At 58.5% G+C, this 22889-nt stretch overlaps 1 protein-coding gene across 1 annotated transcript in view; it reads right to left on the reverse strand.

Moving 5' to 3' along the window:
- Positions 1 to 2538, reverse strand: part of NCOR2 (nuclear receptor corepressor 2) — a 174502-nt gene extending 171964 nt beyond the window's left edge. Inside the window, exon 1 of the mRNA XM_029921630.1 lies at positions 2519 to 2538. The gene's annotated coding sequence lies outside the window, so the exon portion shown is untranslated. The remainder of the gene's footprint in view (positions 1 to 2518) is intronic.
- Positions 2539 to 22889: the final 20351 nt, after the last annotated feature.

Consider the following 22889-nt stretch of genomic DNA (forward strand, 5'->3'; position numbering starts at 1 on the left):
TCCCCCTGTAACACACCATCACCTCCGCAGGATGCCCCCCTCCCCCCCAACACACCATCACCTCCACAAGAAACAAGAAAGCAGGCTCTCCGGGTGCGGTGCGCTGGGATTGCATGGAGTAAAAACATCCAGAAGCCTCTGGACACCCCTCAGTGGCGCCATCATAGGCTCACTGTAAAGATAATCCGGTCTTGGCACCCTCGAGCAAGCGCCCCCAAGATGTTAGCAGCTGGGTTCCCCACAGAGAGGCAGCTCCTGCCAGGGACCCCGACGGTTGGTGGGCTGGAGGGAAACCATAGAGGTCTCTCCCTCTCCGGCCCCGGCTCCCCGCTCCCTCCCCCCCCAGCAGGGTCTGGGCCATTAGTGGCCGCAGGGGGGGGCTGGGGGCTGCCTGAGAGAGCAGGGGGGCCAGGGAGCCATCGATTGCCAGAAGCAATTAATTGTCCAGGTCAAGAGACGGGGAAAGAGATTTGTCTCCAGAGGCCCAGGGGATATTCCAGGGAGGGCAGCAGTCCAGGGCAGACAGGACGGTCCCACAGACCCGGCACAGAGACAGATCAGGGTCCCCACACACTTGCTCCATCGTCCTTCCCTCCCCCACCCTCCTGGCCTCACTGGGCATGCTCCCCACGCGCTAGGCTCAGTCGTCCATGGATGCCTCCCCGTCCTCAGCCCCAGCCCCGGCCTCTGCATCCGTGACCTATGCATGGGGAGGGACCACACAGTCCTTTGGGCGGTGTTCACTGCACAGACAGGGACAGTAAGGCCCAGTAAGGGCACCCAACACGGAGTCCCCGAAGCTCAGGCCCCGGCCTGCGCCCCGGCCCCAATCCGATGGCACCATGCCCTAGCTGGGCCACCCCACGCTGGCTGCCAAACTTCTCTGAGGCTGTTTTCTCTGCTATAAAACATGCTAAGTGGCTAAGATCAGGCTGGCTGAGCCCCAGCTCTGCATTCTGAAAAGCCTGAAGAAGTCACCTTCCTTCTCTGAACCTCAGTTTCCCCATCTGTAAAACGGGGATGATGTCAGGGGCTACTGTGTACACCAGCACAGAGCACCATTCAAGCTCGGTTCGGGGGCTCAGTGCTAACGTGCCACTGGGGTTCGTCAGCCCACCCTCCCCAGGAACCAGAGCTCAGCCCCCAATCCTACTCAGACGTCTGTCGACCCCCCCGGCACCTCGGACCCCCACACTCAGCCCCAGAGCCAAGCCGTGATGACAGTCTCTACAGCAGGACCCGCTGGGAGACATCAGATTCAGTGACCACCATTCACTTACCCACTGGGCTTGGCAGCCGGTCACCCAGAGAACAGAAGGGCCCTGACCTACCCACACTCCATCCAGGATCTGGGGGCACTGGTCCAGGGCAGGGGCCTCCCCCATGAGCCTCCACTGGCTTTTAGCCCCTTGTTTCTGCACCAAATCCCTCCACACACTCAGACATGTGTGACCACACTCTCACATCCCCTGACCCATGTGCAAGACACCAGTAAACACCTCCTCCCATGCCCCCAGCACACAGATGGGAAAACCGAGGCCCCAGGAAACCAGCAAGGGGCAGTCTCCAACCTGGCTCTCTCTGATGGCTCACATAAGCAAGAAGTCGGCTCAGCAGGTGTTCGGAAGCCCAGGTCACTGGGGCCAGAGGCCGCACTGAGTCAGAGCGAGAAACTCAGCGGAAACTGAAAACAGCACAGGGGCCCCCTCCCCTCCCCCCACCCTGTGTGCCCCAGAGTGAGCCGTGCTGAATCACAGCAGCAGGTCCTGCTGTGTTGGAAAGTTCCTGCTAGTGTAGATGGGTGGGGGTGGGGGACAAAGGGCAAAGAACAGAACAGCCCCTGTGCCCGGGGTCCCTCGCAGGGCATACGAAAGTGAGCAGCGCTCCGTGCACCCTGGACATGAGTTGGCCCCAGGAGCTGCTGGGCCCCACCCCCACCCCCACCCCCGAGGCCCATCAGCGCTGGCAAAGCACTGCCCTTCCGGGGTGCTCAGGTCCCTGGCGGGGCTCAGCCCACGGGGAAGCCCACAGACCACACACACAGGGGGCCTCACGGTCCAGCCCCACACACTGCTTCAAGTCCTGGTCCCACTGCTTTCTAGCTGTGTGACACCGGGCATGTCGCTTAGCATCTCTGGGCCAGTGTCCTCCTGTGAAATGGAAACTCTTGCCTCCCAAGGCTGACTTGCAGACTCAGTAAGCAAATGCACACAGCGCCCAGCAGACAGGCAGAGCTCAGTCAGCGCCCCGCTTTTTCAGTTCCCAATTTGTTGTTGTTTTTTTTATTGAGGTGACATTCACATAATGTCAAAGTGAACAATTCAGTGGCACCAGCGACATTCGCCATGTTGTGTAACCACAACGCCCGCCCCGTTTCCAAACATTTCCCAGACCTCGAAGGAAAGGAAAGCCCCGGCCCATGAGCTGTCACTCACCCACAAGCCCTCACACCCCGTCCTCAGCCCCTGTCTCTACAAGTCTGCTCGTTCTGGACATTTCCATCAGCGAAATCACACACCGTGTGGCCTGTTGTGTCTGCTTCCTTCACGTGGATGCTTCCAGGATTCGTCCACATGGTACCCGGATCAGCCCTGCATTCCCTCGGATGGCTGCACAGTATTCACTGTGTGGATAAATCAGCAATATATTTCTTTCAGTTTATTTATTTTTCTTGGAGGGAGAGAGAGTGAGCACAGGAGAGGGACAGAGAGAGAGGGAGAGAGGGAGAGTCTCACGCTGGCTCCACGCTGTCAGGGCAGAGACCGATGTGGGGCTTGAACTCAAAACTGTCAGGGGCGCCTGGGGGGCTCAGTCGGTTGAGCCTCCGACTTCGGCTCAGGTCAGATCTCACGTTCGTGGGTTCGAGCCCCGCGTCAGGCTCTGTGCTGACAGCTAGCTCAGAGCCTGGAGCCTGCTTCGGATTCTGTGTCTCCTTCTCTCTCTGCCCCTCCCCCGCTCATGTCTGTCTCTCTCTGTATCAAAAATAAATAAAACATTTAAAAAAAAAAAAAAAAAAAGCTGTCAGATCATGACCAGAGCCGAGATCAAGACTCAGACGCTTCAACTGAGTCACCCGGGTGCCTCATTAATATAGTTTTAAAACAAGAAAAATAAATGCTGTAAGTGATACAGAAATGCAACATGGCAAGGTATATATATAGATGTAGACATAAAGTATTGAAAAATTCTTAAAATGATAAAATAAATAATATAATGATTGCAGGGATGTAGGGTCCGGTCAGCGGGAAGGGCCAGCTGGCGGGAGGGGAAGGGACCTCAGAGCCCCAGAGCTGACACCCTCTCCCTTGGGGGCCCTCCCTGCTCAAACGTCAGGCCTTCCCGGCCCGGGCCCCATGGTGTTGAGCAACCGAGAGCAGACTCCACACCGGCTCCGGGCCTCGGCCTTCCCGTCTGTAAACAGGGGTCACTTGACAGGATGCTCTCGGCCCTGGGGAGAGAAGAGGTGACAGGAGCCAATCTGTGGGTACCCTACAGGTGGGGGACCTGTCACCCAGGCAGGCAGACGGCCACCCTGTGCTGGTGACAGAAATGACAAGCGACTCTGGGACCCTAGACACCCTGCCCCAGGGACACCCTCTGGGCCACAGAGACGTGGGCACAGCACGGAGAGGGCACCTCAGGGCTGAGGTCCTGAGGCCCGATGCCAGGTTCTGGCACTGTCCCCCTTGGGCCCAATCGGTCTCCCCTGTGGTGGCTGCTCTGTGCCCTGCAAGCTGTCCACAGCACCTCTGGCCCCGCCCACTCTGCCTACGCACCCCCCACCCCCGCCAGCCGCTGACCCGCCCTGTAACAACCCGAAGTATCTTCAAGCAACGCCAAATGACCCTGGAGCCAAAATCGCTCTGCCGACCCCATCCGCACCCTGACTCCATAGGAGCCTCTCGCCCTGAGCCAGAAGGAGCAGGCACTGGGCCGGCGGGTTCCAGGCACAGGGGAGGCGCTGAGGGACAAGGGCCCTGTGTCCGGCACCGCCCCTTCCCCCCGCTTCTCCCAGGTCAGGCCCATGGAGACCTGGCCCAGCCAGGCCCCATCTCACTGCCAAGGGACCCATCCGGCCATCAGCACAAGTTGACTCAGCCTCTACAGGATCTGGACACGGTTCCAGGTGTGGGGCACCCGGCAGCGGACAAGACAGACGCAGCTCCTGCTGCCTGCAAAGTGACCTTGGGTGTGGGAAAGCCACCGAACCCAGGGGGTGAATCCACTGGGAACTGCATACCACAAGTGGGGTCCGAGCAGGGACGGCGGCAGGAGGCCTCCTGAGGGTGACATCTGGGCTGAGGCGGGTGGCAGGAGGGGACGCGTGCCGGGGGGGGGGGGGGGGGGATGAAAAGAGCCATGAACACAGCAGGGCCCAGCCAGGCGCAGGGCCTCTGGGCTTGTTCTCCAAGGAGGAGGCAGGACCTGGATCCCGGACACTGGAGTCTCTGCCTTCAGACGGGATCCCTCTGGCTGCGGCCCAGGGGACAGACCTCGGGGCCAGGAGTGGATTCAGCGCCCAGGAAGAGGCGGCAACAGACATCCAAGCCAGATGGGGCAAAAGGGTGGATCACAGTGCCTGGTCACCGTGACTGGACCGACATCATTTCTTTTGTTATTATTTTTTTAAGTTTATTTCCTTATTTTGAGAGAGAGAGAAAGAGAAAGAGCAAGCATGTGTGAGCAGGGGATGGGAAGAGAGAGAGGGAGAGAGAGAGAATCCCAAGCAGGCTTCACGCTGTCCAAGCAGAGCCCGATATGGGACTTGATCCCATGAACCGTGAGATCATGACCTGAGCCACAATCAAGAGTCGGATGTTTCACCGACTGAGCCCCCCGCCCAGGCACCCCTGTTTTTGTTATTATTGGTATGAAAGCCGAGGAGTCTCCAGGGCAATGGCCCCACTGTCCCAGAATATTCTTGTTACCGTTGTTAGTATTCCAGAAAGAGCCCGAAACAAAGCGCTCCAACGGCAATTACGGCACAGGACGGCTGTGAGTGTCGCTGATTCCGTGCCGCTCGGGCACAGGGGGTCTCGGAGGCACCCCCACCCCCACCCCACCCCCGCCTGGAACATCTCCGAAACTTTCACGGAGGATTCCTGCTCTCCTTTGACGGGCACGCGGCCGGGGAAACAGACCCACGCCATGAAAGTCACCCTCCCCGCTCAATTTTCAAATGACCCAGCCATTTAAGACCCTGCCAGAGCCAGTCCAAACATTAGCTGCTTAAAAAAAAAGTCACTTTCATGTATTTCCAGCACCGAAACCCTCCTGATCTCACTTCTCTCGAATCGGCAGTTACTCATTCTGAGAGGGACGCAGCAGCTCCTGACTTTCATTTCCCTTTATGCTACAACTGGGCCATTAGAACACTGATTTTTCGCGTTGTTGTTGTTGTTAAACTCTGCGCAAAGTCAAGCCTGCATGAAGGAGGCGTTTCAGTGCCCAGGAGTAAAAGGGAATGTTTCCATGTGGATGCAGTAAATATTGTTCCGCGGGTGGGGGTCAGGGGGTCAGGATGCTGTGTGGACCTGGGAAAGTTAACTGACCTTTCTGAGCTTCAGCTGCCTGCCTGTCACTGCGGGAAAGCGTATCAAATGAATCACCATGGCCTGTGTTCGTCAATACAGACCAGCATCTAAAGGACACAGTCCTAACGTGCAGCCGAAGGGGGCTGAAGGCGGGGGCGGGCGGCCAGAGTCCCCAGCACAGGCCCCAGCTGGGCAAAGATGCAGGATAAAATCCCGAACTCTCTGCCTGGGCCAGGTGGCTCCTGGCCCGCCCGGCTTTCATCTCTAGGAGATAAGCCGCCTGCTCAAGTTCACGTTCAGGATCAAATGAACCCACTTAATCGCCTTAGGGATCCCCGCTGAGCCGGCTCCTTACAGGCTTGGGGAGGAGGACAGCCGAGCTCCCTTCCACCAAAAGCCCTGCCCGCACGGCCAGGCCCTGAGCCGTGTGTGGACGCTCACCGCACAGCCCGCCCCCGCCCAGCTCGCTGTGGTGACCCAAGGGCGGATGTGTGCACACACGTGTGCACTCTGTGAAGTCTGCCCGCCGCCTCCAAGCACCCACTGTGTGCATGCACCTGAGCAAAGAACTCGCTGAAGCCCACGGCAACCCAGAAGGTTGAGGGCTACCACGAACACCACTCTCCAGATGGGGGAACTGACACTAGAAAGGAAACAGCCAGTCCAAGGCGACTGAGCTCCTCAGAGGGTCACCGCAGCCCTGGGGACAACCTTTGTTCCATCTCCTAGAGGGGGTGCCAAGGGAGGAATGGGCCTCGTGGGGGGGGACGGAGGGAGGAACGGGCCTCGTGGGGGCGGGGGGAGACTGAGCAAGGAACGGGCCTTGAATCACCACCATGTCTCAGTGCCAAGCCGGGGTGAATGAGCAGCATGTCCAGCCAAGCCTTGGGCAAACAAGAAGGGGCCACATGCCCGCCTTATTCCCAGACGGATCCTAGCACCTAGGACAGCTCCGCCCCCAGACAAGTCCTAGCACCTTGGACAGCTCCCAGCACACAGTAGGTACTTCACAAAAGCATCTGAATGAGGAAAAACTGCATGTTGGACACAGAGGCCAAGGAAAACTCTCCGCCTTCCAGACAGTCCTCTCTGAGGCCCCATCATGTACCACAGGGGTCCTGGGGGGTGACTGCCCCCCAGAAGTCTCCGGGCAGTGTCCTGCAGTCGTTTCCGGCTGCCCCAGAGGGTGGGGGGTACCATCGACCGCCTGGGTAGAGACCAAGGATGCTGTTAAACACCCTCTGATGCCCAGGACAGCCCCTGGATTAGAATTCTCTGGCCCAAACATCACTGGTGCCCAGGGTGAGACACCCCACTATGCTTCATTCCTTCAAGCATCAATTGAGCACCTCCTGTGTACATGGCTGCACAAAAACCCTGTAAGGAGGCAAGGTCACAGGGCTCTGAAGGGAGAGGTTGCATGAGCCGTGTCACACAGCTACCGCAGGGCAGAGGCGGGACCCGGATCCGGCTCTTACCGCCAAACCCCTGCCCGATCCACGAGGATTCTGACCTCTAAGAGCAGGGGTCGCAGAACCCACATATTTCACGGCTCTCTCTCGCCTCACGGTCACGTCAGGGCAGCAGAGATCAGAGCTGGCCCTTTTCATCAAAACCCACATACACTGAAATGCTGGCGCTCTCTCTCTGGGGTGGTGGGAATGTAGTCAGATTTTCTGATGTGCAGGCTTCCTTTTTGTGTTTTAATTCTCCAACTCAGAGAGAACACTTTTGTTCTGCTTCTAAAATCAAGTCTTTTTAGTAAGGTAGCTGTTAAACCACATGCCCCACCCCAGGGCCTGGCCGCAGGGAGAGCCCACACCCCAAAGCAGAGAGGGTCTCGGTGCAGCCCCCGGGCAGAGCCTGCTGGCAATGTCTGGGGAGAGGGTCCGGGTGCAGCCCCCGGGCAGAGCTCCTAAGCACCCAGAAGCCCTCAGAGAAGGTCCAAACTCTCCAATCACCCTGAGCCTCATCTCCAGAGAATACACCAATCACATGTCACGTATCCCCATGACAAAATACCATCCATGCAGAAGTTAAAATCCACCAGCTAGACGGAACTGCAGCAACACACAGCAAACTCACAATTTTCAAAAATTATAATAAGGGGCACCTGGGTGGCTCAGTCGGGTGAGTGTCCAACTCTTGATTTCAGCTCTGGTCATGATCTCACGGCTCGTGAGTTCAAGGCCCGCATCAGGCTCCGCACTGACAACGTGGAGTCTGCTTGAGATTCTCTCTCTCCCTTTCTCTCTCTGCCCTCCTCTGTTCCTGCTCGCTCTCTCTCTCTCTCTCTCTCTCTGTCTCTCTCTCTCTTTCTCTCTCTAAAAATAAACATACATCAGGGCGCCTGGGTGGCTTAGTTGGTTGAGCATCCATCATCAGCTCAGGTCATGATCTTGTAGTTTGTGGGTTCAAGCCCCACATCAGGCTCTGTGCTGACAGCTCAGAGCCTGGAGCCTGCTACGAATTCTGTGTCTCCTTCTCTCTGCCCGTCTCCTGCTCATGCTCTTTCTCTCTCTTTTTCAAAAATAAGTAACCATTAATAATAAAAAATTAAAAAAAACATTTAAAAAATCAAATAAACATGAAAACAATTTTAATTATAATAGTAAGATACTAACAGCTGTAAGGTTTTAATGCCTTGTTATGTTACACTTCTGATCCTCAAAACACTTCTGGAATGGAGGTGGTATTTCGGCCCTCATTTTACATCTAGGGAAACTGAGGCACAGAGAGCTGCAATCCTGTGCCTGAAGCTTCACAGCTGGGAAGAGGTGGTGGGGGGATGGGAACCCACGCCATCGAAGTCCCTGCTGGTCGCCACTCCGCTCTGCCGCCCGTCTAAGCGCGGACAGGAAATCATGAGGTGGGTTTCTACCAAAGCCGTTGATATTCGACCGCTTCTGACCTACAGAACTGGCCGAGTCGTAGGCACACACAGAGAAACACGTCCACGTGCATTTTTCCAGCCCGGAGACAAGTCAGGGCCCCAGGCCGTGCAGGGCCCCACTCCGAGGCCGGGAGAAGCATGAACATGTGCATTAGAAGGGTGCACGTCTAGCTGAGACATGGCGGCCCCCAGAGAGAGGACTCGGGTAACCGGAAAGTCATCTGCAATTTTTTTTTTAATAAAAGGCAGCCACCTTTGCCGGCAGCCCTGAGCCCGGCCTCTCCAACCAAGGCTGACTGGCACATTCCCACCCTGCGTCCTCTCCCGGACAGCTTCTCTGGCCCGAGACCCCGCACAGCCCACCCCGAGCAGCAGGTCCCCGGGGCCTGGTCTCCAGAGCCACTGCGGGCAGGAGAAGCTCTCCCCACCTAAGGATCTAGTTTCACTTAATTGCAGGCTTCAGGTTTCTGGACGCAGGCCCGGAGGCCTTCAGGGCCAGAGGTGTGGGCCACGTTCTTCCTCTTTTCAATAAAGCCAGGAAGGAGGCACTGCATGGCATCACCGTCTGCTCCGAGAAGCTGCAACGCCAGCCCCTTGGGAGACCCCACCCAGAAGAGTCATCCACGGCTCGCCACGGTTGGCAGACAGGCTGGGGACGTATTCCCTTTCTGGCCAGGTACCCCCACTGAACTTGAAGGAATTAACAAAAAAGAAACACACACACACACACACACACACACACACACACACACACACACACAGACCAGCAAACACGCATTCCCACCTCACACCGCCCTTTCCCCTCTGCAAACCTTGCAAAGGCTCATCTCTCTGCTTCTGGTCTTTTTTTTGCGTTTCATTTTCCCCCAGCACAGCTTTCGGCAGTTTGCAGTTCCCTCTCCTGATCCGTGTCCCTCACCCATGGCCCCAGGTCAAGGCCAAGACCCTGAGCGGTCACCTGACTCCAAGGTCACTGGCAGTAGTAGTAGGGGCACACCAGCATCTAAATGGGCATGTTGCGGGGTGCCTGGGGGGTTCAGTCAGCTCAGCTCAGGTCACGATCTCATGGCATGTGGGTTTGAGCCCTGCGTCGGGCTCTGTGCTGACGGCTCAGAGCCTGGAGCCTGTTACGGGTTCTGTGTCTCCCTCTCTCCCTGCCCCTCCCCTGCTCACTCTCTCTCTCTCTCTCTCAAAAATAAATAGACATTAAATGAGCACACTGCCCCTGACTGCTGGCTCTCAGGGAAGATGCAGGCTGTATATGAAGATTCCTCCTGCTGCTGTAAAGTATGACCAGGACGTGGTGGCCTCACACAGCAGGCAATTCACATCACCGTCCTGGAGGTCAGAAGTCCCATCCGGGTCTAACAGGAGCTGAAAGTCAAGGTGTGGGCAGGGCTGGGCTCCGCCTGGAGGCTCCGCGTTCCTCGGCTCCGGGCCCCTCCTTCATCGTCAAAGCCGGCAGGATAGCGTCTTCCAATCTGTCCGACTCTGACGGCCTGCATCCTCCACAGAAGGACCCTGTGATAGGTTAGAGCCCACCAGGATCAGCAGCGATGACTTCCCGTCTCAAGGTCAGCTGATCTGCAGCCTTAATCTCAGCCGCATCCTTAATTCCCCTTTGCCGAGTAACACAGTCACCGTTCCTGGGGACGGGCCACGGACAACTCAGGGAGAAAGCCTTACTCTCCGTCACACAGGCTCCCCATGTCTCTGAGCCTCGACGAAACTGCTCCCACAGCCCACCCCCACACACCCTGAACTCCAAAAGGCACCTGCTGGGGCCCCGTGACTCAGTGTCTCCACTCCCAAGCGTGAGCAGGCATACCCAGGTCCGGTCCCCAAGACAGGACCACATGGAGTCAGCGTTTGATGAAAACGTGAGTCAGGCAGAGTCCTGGGGCTCACCCCTGGCGACTTCCTTCCCTCCCTAAGATGACAGCAGATAACTCATCCATCAATAGGCTTCGGCAAGGTTCCTTTCTTTTTTGTTGGACCCATCCCAATCGCCCTGTCGCACACCCCACAATCCAGCGAGACTGCCTGCACCCATCCACGTGCCCGCTCTCTAGGCCGAGAACGGCGCCCGCACCGCCAAGGCACATGACCTCTGGCCAGCGCAAGGCTGCGCGAGGTCCACCTGACCCACGGCGGGACACTCGTGCTCAGAAAAACGTCCGGAGGATCAAGCCCTGGTAGCCTTGGCCACGCACCTGGCATCGGCCAGAAGCGAGGGTAGGGAGGTCAGCAGGGACGGTGCCCAGCGGCACAGCCACACAGGGCCCCCCACTGCAGGGCTGCTGCTGACATCTCAGGGCGCCCTGCCCAGCAGCCAGGGCTCCCGGGGACCTGACCGTCCAGATCCAGACGAGACGGGCCCCATCCCCCACCCCAGCAACAAAACATTAGGAAAACCCAGCCGATGAAAGAGGGCAGGATGAAATGGCTCTTGCTTGCTGGAAAACTGTGTGTCTCTTTCCGGCCAGGAAGTTTGAGGAGGTGGCGGAGCCCAACCGCCGAGGTGGGCCCACCCCACGGCCTGTCCCCAGTCCAGGACCCTCCGGGCAGCTCCGTCCCCTCGTGCTCCCCCACCACCACCTCCACAGGTCCCAGGTCCCCCCCAGACTCCCGGCATGTCCCCTCCCACTAACCTCCCCCACCTACAAGGCAAAGTCCATCCGCACCCCCTCCAATGACAAACAGCCCACCCCGCCTCCATCCAGATGCCCTGAAGGCACTCTTTCCAGCCCAGAAGGCACAGAGGCGTCCAGAACACACGACCAGGGGCTCCGGGGCACAGAGAGGGCAATGGGAGCCCCAAGGGCACACAGCAAACCTGCAGCACCAGGGCCTCGGTGCACACCCACTTCCGCCTGGCGTTCCCACCGGGAGAAGGACGGCTCTGCGGCCAGGGGCCAGCAGCCCGAGCCCAGGTGCCGGGAGATGCGCTCTGCTCCCGCCGCGGCGCTGCAGCCGCTATTTATAGTCCAGACAGCGGGCTCCGCTTCCTGCCCAGGAGAGCCCGCAAGGGTGACCCCGAGAGGACAGGGTGGGCGGGGGCAGAGAGCTGGGCAGAGACGCCCAGGGCTCCACACAGGGGGGTCCAGGCCACCCCCACACCCAAGGGAGAGGGAGACCCAAGGAAAGACCCGTCCCCCTCCCCCTCCCCCTCCCCGTGACACCGCCCACCGAGGAAGGCACTTCCTTACAAGCTGAACCAGTGACACTACCACTCTGTGCCTCAGTTTCCCCATCGCAAAACGAGGAAAGAACGGTTCTGGCCACATGGAGTTAGTGTGGGGGTTAAATGAGCTACCCCATAAAACGGGGGGTCAGTGAGCACACCCAGTCCCCCAGCCAGCTCAGGGCCTTTTCCCAAACACCCTGGCCCAGCTGGGCCCGGCCCAGAGACCAGACACAGACCATGGGGAGGGAGCTGATGTGCACACTTGGCTACAACAGGTCATCAGAGGTCACCCCAAGCACCCTAATTCACCCCACTCCCCCACAAGGCAGGAAATGCAGCTACCCCCATTTTATAGATGCAAACACTAAGGCACCAAGCGAAAGAAGAATTCTGCCCGAGAAAGGGAGGACTCGTCCTCAGGTCCTGGGTTTCTTGGAGTTAATGACTCTCTCTCGTCACCCACCAGACAGCAGATATGCCTCGAAGGGCCCCGAATCTCCCCTAAAGGCTGCCTAGCCCTGTTTGCACCCCTGCAGAGCTCCCTCCTGGGCAGGGGGGTGGCAGGGCACACGAGCAGGAAAGGAGCCAGCGCAGGCCACAGAAGTGCCCGGAGGCTGCCTGCCCCTGGAGCACAGGCTGTAAGTGCCCCAGGACCTGGGGCCGTCTGGCTCTGACGTCACAACGTGCCTCCCGGGGCCAAGGTCTTTCTCCCTGCTCTTGTAGAAGGTGAGCCCTTTCGAGGAGGACCTCGCTCAACCCCTCAGCAACTTCCAGGGACAAGTCACTGGACTGTGCCCATTGTATGGATGTGGAAGCTGAGGCCTGGAGCCTTATTATCCCACATCCGGGCACAGAGCTCTGCTCTGTGGGTATCAGCACAGTGGTTCCCCCAGAGACTCTGGGGGGGACATCGGCTCCATGGGTCTCCTAGGCCACAGTCTTCAGCCCTCCCAGCTCAGAGACACATCACCCCAATCTCTGCCCCCTCTTCAGTGGCCTGCTCCTCTGCTTAAAAACGACACTCATCAGGGCACCTGGGGGCTTCAGTCAGCTATGCATCCGACTCTTGACCTCAGCTCCGGGCATGACCTCACAGTTCGTGGGTTCGAGCCCTGCATCAGGCTCCGTGCTGACGGTGTGGGTGGAGCTCCCCCCCCCCCGCCGTGCACTCCCGTGTGTGTGTGTGTGTGTGTGTGTGTGTGTGTGTGTGTGTCTCACTAAAAAAATATGACACCCATCACGTTAGATTTGGGCCCCCCCGCCACTCCAGCATGGCCTCACCCTAAGCATTAGGCCGGCAACAACCCTATTCCCACATGAGGCCCCATTCTGAAGTTCTGGGGGAACATGAATTCGGGGGACAGCATTCAACCCAGTGCAACGGCCTGGATGGGGCACAGAGAACAGAGGTGGGGAAAGTGAACATATCTACAACTATTCAGTTGTGGGAGGAAGGGGGGGGCAGGTGAAAGTGGGCACCTCCTAACCCCCCCCATGAGCTCCCCTCAACTAGTCATAGGACCCACCCACCAGCCACCAGCACACCCAGTGCCCCCAGAGCCCCTCCGTGTGGGCCTGGCCCCAGCCCCCAAGACCGGAGGGGGCCCCTGATGCCTGCTGGGCCCTGCTCCAGGCAAGGCGGGAGGCGGGGGGACAAGCCAAGCAGAGCCCTGGGGCAGCACGTCCCTGGCCTCCCACGGCTCCCGCCTCAGCCCAGCAGGCTTGCCTCGTTAGCCTAACGAGCAGGGCCCTGGTGCCAGGCGGTTGCCATGGCCACGGAGACACCACCGCAGCACTGGGCAACGCTCCCGGAGGGTCTGCGGCGGGCACGGGGTTCAGCACGAGGACAAGCAGGGGCCCCCGGGGCAACCCTTCTCCCAGGGGCCCGCCGCGCCACCTCCGGGCCGGGCCTCCAGCCTTCTGACTGCCAGTGTCTCCCAGACAGGCCCCCAGACAGGCCCCCGGGCCACAAGGAAAAATGCACCCCCACCCCCAGCAAGCCCTCCAGGCCTGCCTGGCCGGAGCGCCCCACCACCGCACCGCAGTACACCGTGATTGCCGAGGGCTCCCGGGGGAGGTCAAGGGTCAGCAGGGGCCTGGGCAGACAGGCCTCCAAGGCAGTGAAACGTGCTGGGAAGTCCAGGGCTCTGAGTAAGGAGGTCACGGTGGGGTACCGCTGGGCCCCCCCCATCTGCGTGCGGAGCGGGGGCGGGAGAGCCGCCGGGAGGCCGGGGAGGCGGCTTCTGCCAAGGGACAGGCAGGCCGCCAAACGAGAGGGCAGCCTGGGAGGCCCCGGGGTCTCTGGCCTGTGCCCCGCACTCCAGGAGGAAGCCCAGGACGAGGGTGTGTGAGGAAGGACTTGGGTCCCGTCTGGGACACCTCGGGTCTGAGACCCCTTAGGGACATCCGGGAGCCGCTAGCCGGAAGCTGCTGGCTCTAGGAGTCTGGCGCAGGCGGGCCCCCTGGGTGTCCGGGGAGAGGCCATGGCCTGCAGGAGTGCCTCGGCCTCAGGGGACCCCTCAGCCGCCTTTGCTTTACCACGTTCTAGGATGTGTGTCAGTCATCACCCTATTTCACTGGTGGGTAAACTGAGGAGCTGTGCACAGAGGCTCGGTTCCTTGTCCAGGTCACATCATACAGCCAGCAAGCAGCCCACCCGGGACTCAGGGCCGTGGGCCAGTCCTGGGAGATGGAAGACAGGGGACCCAGGCCGCTAGACCCGCAGGAGGGACTGAGCCCCCAGGAGCCTCCCAGCCCCCCCAGCACACACGCGCATGAACACACACACACACACACACACACACACACACACACACACGTGCCTGGCCACCCAGTCTCATCTAATCCCTCCAGCCCACCCCCAGTTAACTCTTTCCCCCACTTCCGTCCCCAGCTCAAGGAAACATCCCCGGGTCAGCGGGAGAAAGCAGGGGCAGCTGGAAAGATCAGCAGAGCAAGCAGGCTGGAACGGATGCCCGGGGGGCCCTCAGTGTGGACATCCCCACAGGACAGCTACACCAACAATTCCGAGACCCCTGGGCCCCCGGGGACCCAGATCTGGAAGAGACAGAATGACACTCAACCCCAGGCTCGTGGCCAGGACACCTGCTCCCCTCTAGGGCCTTCCCTGGGGCCTCCGACAAGGACATTCAGTGTCATCTTCCCAAATCCAACCCAACAGGCACGTCCAAAGGTCCTGGTTATGGCCCAGGGTCTGATCTTAGTTAAGACACTCCACAGGGGGCCAGGCCTTGGTCTCCTCCTGGGATGGTGTGACAGGAGGCTCCAGGGTGCGGTCTCCCCGGGTAGGGGCCAGCACCCCCCAGACACGCACGGGGACACAGGCATGAAAACACCCTGCAGAATCTCTCCCGTTTCTTCACTCCCCCTGCCTGCCCCAGTGCGCCCCGTAAGAGATGAGACAACTCTCAGGAATGCATGTGGTTAAGATCAAGGTCAAGGCAAAGCCCAAAAGCAGGGAGAAACTATTCTAAAATCAAGATCGAGTGGGTAAAACAAAACTACAGACCAGAGCAGACTGCTGAACATACACTGCAAAAGTGACTCCGAGTTTCCTAACAGCCACAGCAAAGAGGGAAACGAGACGGGTAGTAAGTGGCTTTGCCAAAGTTGGGAAACCGATATGGCATCCTACAAAAGGAGCTTCCGCAACCAGGTAGCAGGCAGCACCCAAGATTACTGCCTCAGGCATCAGACAGGAGTCCGGACCCCTGCTGCCTTCACGGCCCCTCTTGCCTCCTGAGTCCTACAGCAGCAAAGCAGGCCACCAGTGTTTTAGGGCCTGCTCACTTTGACCCTTAAACTCCTCTCTGGGCCCCAGCTTCAAAAACAGTTAACACCCCAGAAGGTCAGGCTGAAGTTAAAAACAATTAAGGAGGGGCGCCTGGGTGGCTCAGTCGGTTGAGCGTCTGTCTTTGGCTCAGGTCATGATCTCACAGTCCGTGGGTTCGAGCCCCACGTCAGGCTCTGTGCTGACAGCTCAGAGCCTGGAGCTGCTTCCGATTCTGTGTCTCCCTCCCTCTCTCTGCCCTTCCCCTGCTCAGACTCTCTCTGTCTCTCAATAATTAATAAAAATGTTTAAAAGGTTTCTAAACATAAAAATAAAATAGAAAGAACGAAGTAGCCCTCTATCAGGGGTGAGGTCTCGCTTGCCCTCAGGCCTGTCACAAAGCCTGGATTATTCCTTTGTAGCCTGAAAACAGCCTCAGACTAAATACACTCATGAACGGCTGTAGCTGGGTTCCAATAAAACTTTATTATGGACACTGAAATTCAAATTCTATACAATTCTACAGGTCACAAAATATTATCTCCTTTTTATTTTTTTTTTCAGCCATTAAGAAATGCAAAAACCCTTGGGGCGCCTGGGCGGCTCAGTCAGTTAAGCATCTGACTTCAGCTCAGGTCATGATCTCATGGTTTGTGGGTTCGAGCCCCGCATCGGGCTCTGTGCTGACAGCTCAGAGCCTGGAGCCTGGTTTGGAATTTGTGTCTCCCTCTCTCTCTGCCCCTCCTCTGCTCACTCTCTGTCTGTCTCTCTCTCTCAAAATAAAATAAAGACATTAAAAAATAAAAAAAAAAAAAAAAAGAAAAGAAATGCAAAAGCCCTCCTTAGCTTGCACCCCATAAGAAAGCAGGAGGCAGCGAGCTGGTCTGGGCCGGCCGGGCCCCCAGTCCACTGGCACCTGTTCTGTGCACTCCAGAGTGAGCTCCAAGAGAGGCTACGGTTCAGGAGGAGAAAGCAAGGTGTGAGCAGGCTGTGAAAGGACCGGAGTCTGTGAGGCAGGCTGAGGGCCAGGGTCTCTCCGAGGGGCCGTGACCCGTCTGCCAGGTAGAAACCAGGAGATTCCCCGGACACTCCGTGAGCGAACTGTTAAACAGGCCCGTGCATTTTCTCATACTAAAGTTACTTCTTCTTTTTTTAAGACTTTATTTTTAAAAGTAGGGGCGCCTGGGTGGCTCAGTCGGTTAAGCGTCTGACTTCGGCTCAGGTCACGATCTCACGATTGTGGGTTCAAGCCTCGCATCGGGCTCTGTGCTGACGGCTCAGAGCCTGAGGCCTCCTTCCGATTCTCTCTCTTTCTCTCTCTCTCTCTCGTGATCTCTGTCTCAAAAATAAATAACACATTAAAAATCTTTAAAAAGTAACCTCTACACTGAAAGCAGGGCTCGAACTCACAACTCTGTGACCAGAGTCCTATGCTCCATGGACTGAGCCAGCCAGGTGCCCCCAAATTAGTTTTCTTTAATGTTTGTTTATTTATTTGTTTGTTGAGAGCACACAGGGGAGGGGCAGAGAGAGAGGGAGAGAGAGAGAGAGAGAGAGAGAGAGAGAGAGAGAATCCCAAGCAGGCCCTGAGCAGCAGGGGCCCAAACTCACAAACTGATGAGTCCAGGACTTGGACCGAGATGAACAGTCAGTTCAACGGACTGAGCCACCAGGCGCCCCCTTCAAAATTACTTTTTAAAAAGCGCAAAGTAAGTGGCAAAGGCTTTGGAGTGCATTACTTTTCAGTTTCCTATATGTTTCGATTGTCAATAGAAAGCAACATTATCAGCCCCCCAACGTTAATCTAGCTGTTACGTAAGGCACTCATGCTTAGCAGGAAAAGCTTGGGGACAGCAGGCCTCAGTGTCTCTGCATTTGTGAAAACACAGGGCGCCAGACCATCTGAGGCCCAAGCCACCCCGCTCAAGCCTCAGGAGTGAGCGCCCCGCGCCCCGCATGGACCTGGGGCATGAGAAACGACAGCCAGGAAAGGAAGGTGGGGAGTCTGGGCAGAGCGCGGCCAGCCCCGGGGGCACCAGGCTCGCTGCCTGCAGGGCCCAGAAGACGACCACCGCGGTCTGAGAACTGGCGTTTGGCCCCGAGTCCACAGAGAGGGCAGACACTAAGACCACGCAGCCCCAAGGCCACGGCGGCCACGGGCCACACGAGCCTCTTCAGATTTATTAAAATGAAGTAAAAAAATGGAATTCCGGTCCTCGATTCTGTCACGTCAGGCCTGCGCTTACAGCTGTTGGGTGGACGGGGCAAATCTAGAACGAGCCCCCATCTCGGAAAGGGCCGGCTGGACGGAGCTGCCCCACAGGCTGGCAGGAACAGGAAGGGGACAGTGAGGTCAGGGGCACGAGCGGGGGGAGGAGAGGGGGCTGGGTGCCCCCAGATAGGACAGTGCCACACTGGCACCTGGCAGCGACACGACACACGGAAAAGGGAGCTGTCAGATGCTAAGAGCCGAGCCCTGCCCCCACACGCAGACTCTGACTCCGTCATCCGGCCCGAGCCCCGGAGCCGTCCAGCAGCCACAGCCACAGGTGGCTATTTAAATTTAAGTTCATTAAAACGAAATGAAATTACCAGTTGGGTCGAGCGCTAGCCACATTTCAGGAACTTCAAGAGCCACACGTGCCCGGGGGCCACCGGCAGGGCGAGGCCTGGACACTCTCCTCCGTGGACTGGGCAGTAGGCTCCACACTGCCGTCCGAGGTGGGCGTCATTTCCCACCCACACGGCACTTCAGGATGAGGAAACTGAGGCCCGAAGGTCAGAGACCTCACTCGGGTTACTGGGTGATGCAAGCAGAATCTGAACCCATATCTGACTTCAAGGAGCCCTTTCTGGGACCTGCCCTCCTGGGGAAGAGGAAGAGAGAGCCCAGCCCTCCCAGGAGACCCCCAACCCCCTGTACCAGCCCTCTCCCCCCCTCACTCTCCAGGCTGCTCAAGCCCTCCAAAATCACCCTGGCACTGGGTGATTACAGGGAATGGAAAACCCCAGGGCAGAGGGAGGGGCTGGGCACATCCGTCAACCACACCAACCAGCCAACAGAAGTCTCTGGAAGGCCAGGCTCCGGGCTCCCGTGGAGACAGCAGACCGTGTTCTATTAGAGCATCCTTCCCGGCAGCCCCTTAGGGGGAGAAACGTCCCGGCAGCCTGTCAGTGAGGACCTGGGTTCCGTGGTAAACTCCACAGAGAAGCATTCATGCTCCAACAGGGTGAGCCCTAACAGTAGTAGGTCTTGTGCCACACATCGGTTTCTTGAAGCAATAGTCAGAAGTATCACCATCATCACCATCATCATCATCATCATCCCCATCTTACAGATGAGCAAACTGAGGCTCAGAGAAGCTCAGCAACTTGCCCACAGTCAGGCAGTAAAAAGCTGCAAAGCCAAAATCAAGCCCAACGCTCACGCTTTCTGCCCCTCAATCCTCTCCGCGGTCCCAACCGGCAGTGAGTGACATGCCCATTTCACAGACCAAAGTACCCAGACTCTAAGAAGCCAGGACCAGCCCCTGGGCACACTGCTTGTACAAAGGCCGGCCGAAGTCAGGATCTGAACCTCCACCCCCAGCCCCACCCCCTGCACCTGCAATGCTGAACTGGCTGTGACAGCGGGGCACCAAGGACGGAACACTCCCGGCCTGTCCTCTACTGTTCGTTTAAGAGGATTCTTTGCAGATCTAAGAAACCAAAGCCTCCCTCCAAGGGCTTGCCTGAGCCCAGCCGGGGAATCATGAGGGGAATCATGAGGACGGTGATCACTGGAAGCGGAAAATCACACACCTGTGTGACCTTGGGCTGGCCCCACCCCTCTGACCTGTGCCTTCATCTGCAAAATGGGGAAAAGTTGCCTCCCACACCCGGACTTCACAAAGCCTCCAGCTCCAAGATCCCAGGGCTGGCCGACTGCGCCGGAAACTCCAGGCTCCAGGCCCCAGGCCCCAGGCCGCGGCACACCCCCTCCTCCTCCTCCTCCTCCTCCTCCTCCTCCTCCTGCACTTTCCGAAGCCCCGTTATCCACCCTGCTAAATAATTCAAAACCATGTTTTCATTTCAAAATAAACACAGCGCCAAAGCGAATGCCAAATTTGCATCAATGTTTAAGATAAAATGAGACTTCAAAGAAGTGCCAGGCCTGCCCCAGGTACTCCCCCTCCCCAAATCTTGGGGAGAACAAGTTGCTCAGTCTCCTGCGCCCCCCCACCCCCCCAAAGACCCGTAGGTGCTGCTGCTCCAATAAGAAACATAATTTCCTTCCTGCTAAGGAGCTCAGCTCCACGGAGAGGGCAGCAGCAAGCTCCTGCATGAAGCGTGAGTAATCAATCCCAGGTCCTAAATCCTGCTTCCACATCCAACAGCATGTGACCTCGGGCAAGTCACTGAACCTCTCTGTGCCTCAATTTCACCATCTATAAAATGGGAGAATACCAGCACTGACCTCACAGGGCGGTAACTCAGAGTGAATGGGAGGACTCCTGCGGAGGGCAGAGCCCCGCACACAGTGAGTGATTTATATTAAGTGTTGGCTGTACTATTACTGCATTAAAATAGAGCATCACCAGGTCCAAGGGCAGGAGCCCACTCCACGGGATAAAATCCTTTCCCGGCCCCCAAGGATCCTCAAAGGCACCAGCTGACCTTTCCTAAGCATCTCGGGAGTCCCTGGGGAACACACACACACACACACACACACACACACACACACACACGCACGCACGCACGCACGCACGGGTCAAGGCCTTCTAAGATGACAGCCGGGCCCTCCCAGCCCCCCTCCTGGCACCTTCCTTCCCCTGGGCGCTGGGGCAGGAATTACCAGCTCCGGCAAGCTGTTCCCTTCAGAGGTGTCACCTGGGGAGGCTGCTGTTGACGGCTGAGACAAGAGAAGGAAACAGAGGAGGAGGGAAAAACACACACACAAATAAGAAAGCTCTCCGCCCTCTCTTGTCAGGGGCAGCGCAGGCCATGGGGGGGGTCATTGAAGGGCTCTACCAGGAGAGACCCCAGCTTCTGAGACACGAGTCTCTGAGGCTGGGTTATACGTAGGTGGACCCCCCCCCCCAAATCTCGGAGTGAACCACCAACCGCACCCACGACCTCGGGTGGGGGGTGGGAACACAGAACACAGAACATGTGCCTGAACGCAAGGACTCCTGGGTCGGCTGGGCTTTCCAGCCCCCGCCCGGCCAGCCCCCCACTCCATCGCCTGGAGAACAATCCCGCCCTCCCGGCTAGGGGCTTCCAGGCGGCGAGATGCGCGTTGGCCGAGCTCTCAAAAATCCTTAGGGGGTGGTATAAGTATTATTAGTTGGGGGAGAAGAACGGCTTCTGCCAAAACAATCCTTCCCACGGAGCCGAACCCTGGCCCGGGAAGGGAGGGGGGCGCGCAGCCCCCACGAGGGGTCTCCATCCCTCACCGGGACCTGACAGCCACATTACCATTTACATGGATTTATCAATAGTATTGATCCCGGAGCAAGCATAAATAGCTCAGTGGGAAGAGGCCAGGCCTGGGGCTCCGCTAGCCTCCCGCCCCCACGTCTGGGCACCGCAGACTCCCCGGGCACCCGGCGGCGGCGGCGGCGGCGGTAAATTTCCAAGCAGGGACACGGCGGGCGGGGAAGCCAGACAGCGCCCGCGGCGCCCTCGCAGCTCCGCGCCTGCTCCAGGGCCTGCGCGCGCCCCGCCACCGGCTGGGTCTGTGCATCCGCTCAATGGGTTGAAGGTACCACCTGCCTTCCTCCATCGGCACCGGAAAAACGGAGGGAGAGAGTGGAAAGAAGGCGCCCTTCCCCCCACCAGACCCTCCACCCCCCAAGATGTCCAGACCGTTGGATTAAAGGCCAATTTTCAGAACCTAATAATAGTAATAATAATAATAGTAATAACAACAACAACAACAAGAAGACAGAACAAAACAGTGGCCATAGTAACATACACACAAATATCTTCTCTCAGCTCTCACAACAACCCCAGGAGACTGGGACTATTCCGACCCCACTTCGCAGATGAGAAGCCTGAGGCACAGAGAGGTTAAGTAATTTGTCCAGGGTCACGCTGCCAGTAAACTGACAAAAGAAAGATTCGAACCCAAGGAGTGGAGTTGCAGAGCCGGGGATGAAAGGCTCGGCTGGCTATCCCCACCTCACATCTCTGCTTTTCTCAGATTGCTTCCCCCAACCCATCAGGGGGAAAAAACAGACCACCCACGACGAGCACACAACAGTGCCCTCGAGCCCTCCCAGCTCCTCCCAGCTCTCGCCTGGCCCAGAGAGCCCCTTGTATCAAAGCAGCCGCGAGGACCCAGATCTGGTTTAAAAAGGGCAAAGTCAAGGCCACCGATAACACATCCTAACGCGCCCAGAACTCCCCCATCCAGCCCACAGGGATCCTCTCCCCTTCCCCCCGCCCTCCCTCACACATCCTTCCTCCAAATCTGCAAAAGGGAAAAAAATAATCATAATAAAACCAGTTCTCACCAACAGGGGGGGAGGAGGGGGAGGAAGGGAGGAGGCTGAGCCGACAGAACAGATCCGCCTCCGCTGCCTGCACCAGACCCTTGGAGAGCCCGAGCGCGCGACAGGCGGCGGAGGACACTAGCTTCCAAAAAAATAAAGCTACAATGTAAAAATAACGCCGGGCGCCCCACGCTAATTGGGCCCAGGCGACGGCAGCTCACAGGTACAGCGTGTCTCTCCCTCCCGCCCGCCTGGCCCTCTCTCCCTCCCTCGGGCTTTCTCCTGCAAGCGCCCGGGGTGGGAAAGGCGCGCCCCACGAGTACCCTCCCCCTCCCCGCTCCGCACGCCTCTGGGGATGCATCCCCCAGCACTAGGGCCTGGGGCCTCTCTCTGGGTCCAGCCCAAGTGGGATCAGCTCTGAATTCCAACTTCCCAAACTAGTGGCATCCCAAGTATCCGCACCGCCCGGGGGAGGGACCAGGAGGCGGCCCAATGAGGCGTCACCAGCCGCGGGAGGCAGGCCCAGACAGCAGGAACACCGGCCCGCGGGGGAGGGGGGCCCAAGGGGCGCCTCTCCCGGGGGGACCCCCCACCCGGTGCCCTCTGCTCCCTCGCTCCGGAGCGAACCCCGCCAGCCCCCGCCCCCAGCTGGCGGGAACCCGCCATGCGCCCTTCCACAGAGACCAGGCCGGGGAGCACCGGGTGCCTTCTCCAGGGGCTCCCCAAACCCGCGCAGTCTGCCGGAAAATAAGACGCAGTGTCACCCCCAAGCCTGGGGCTACTTGGGGAGGAGGGAGGCGCATGGCGGCCATGCCCACAGGGCTGGGGCGCACGGTGGGGGGCTGCCCTGCGCATTTGCAGGGCGTCCCCCCACCCTCCCACCCCCACGCCACTTCCCTCCTTCCCGCCCCCTCGCAGGGTAGCTGGAGTTCCCCTAAGTTCCCCAGCGCCCCTACGCACGCGGGCCGCAGTGTCTATGGGGCGCCTCTCTCCCCAGCAGGCCACCCCC

Source organism: Suricata suricatta, chromosome 14 (assembly GCF_006229205.1).
Source record: "Suricata suricatta isolate VVHF042 chromosome 14, meerkat_22Aug2017_6uvM2_HiC, whole genome shotgun sequence".
NCBI lineage: Eukaryota > Metazoa > Chordata > Mammalia > Carnivora > Herpestidae > Suricata > Suricata suricatta.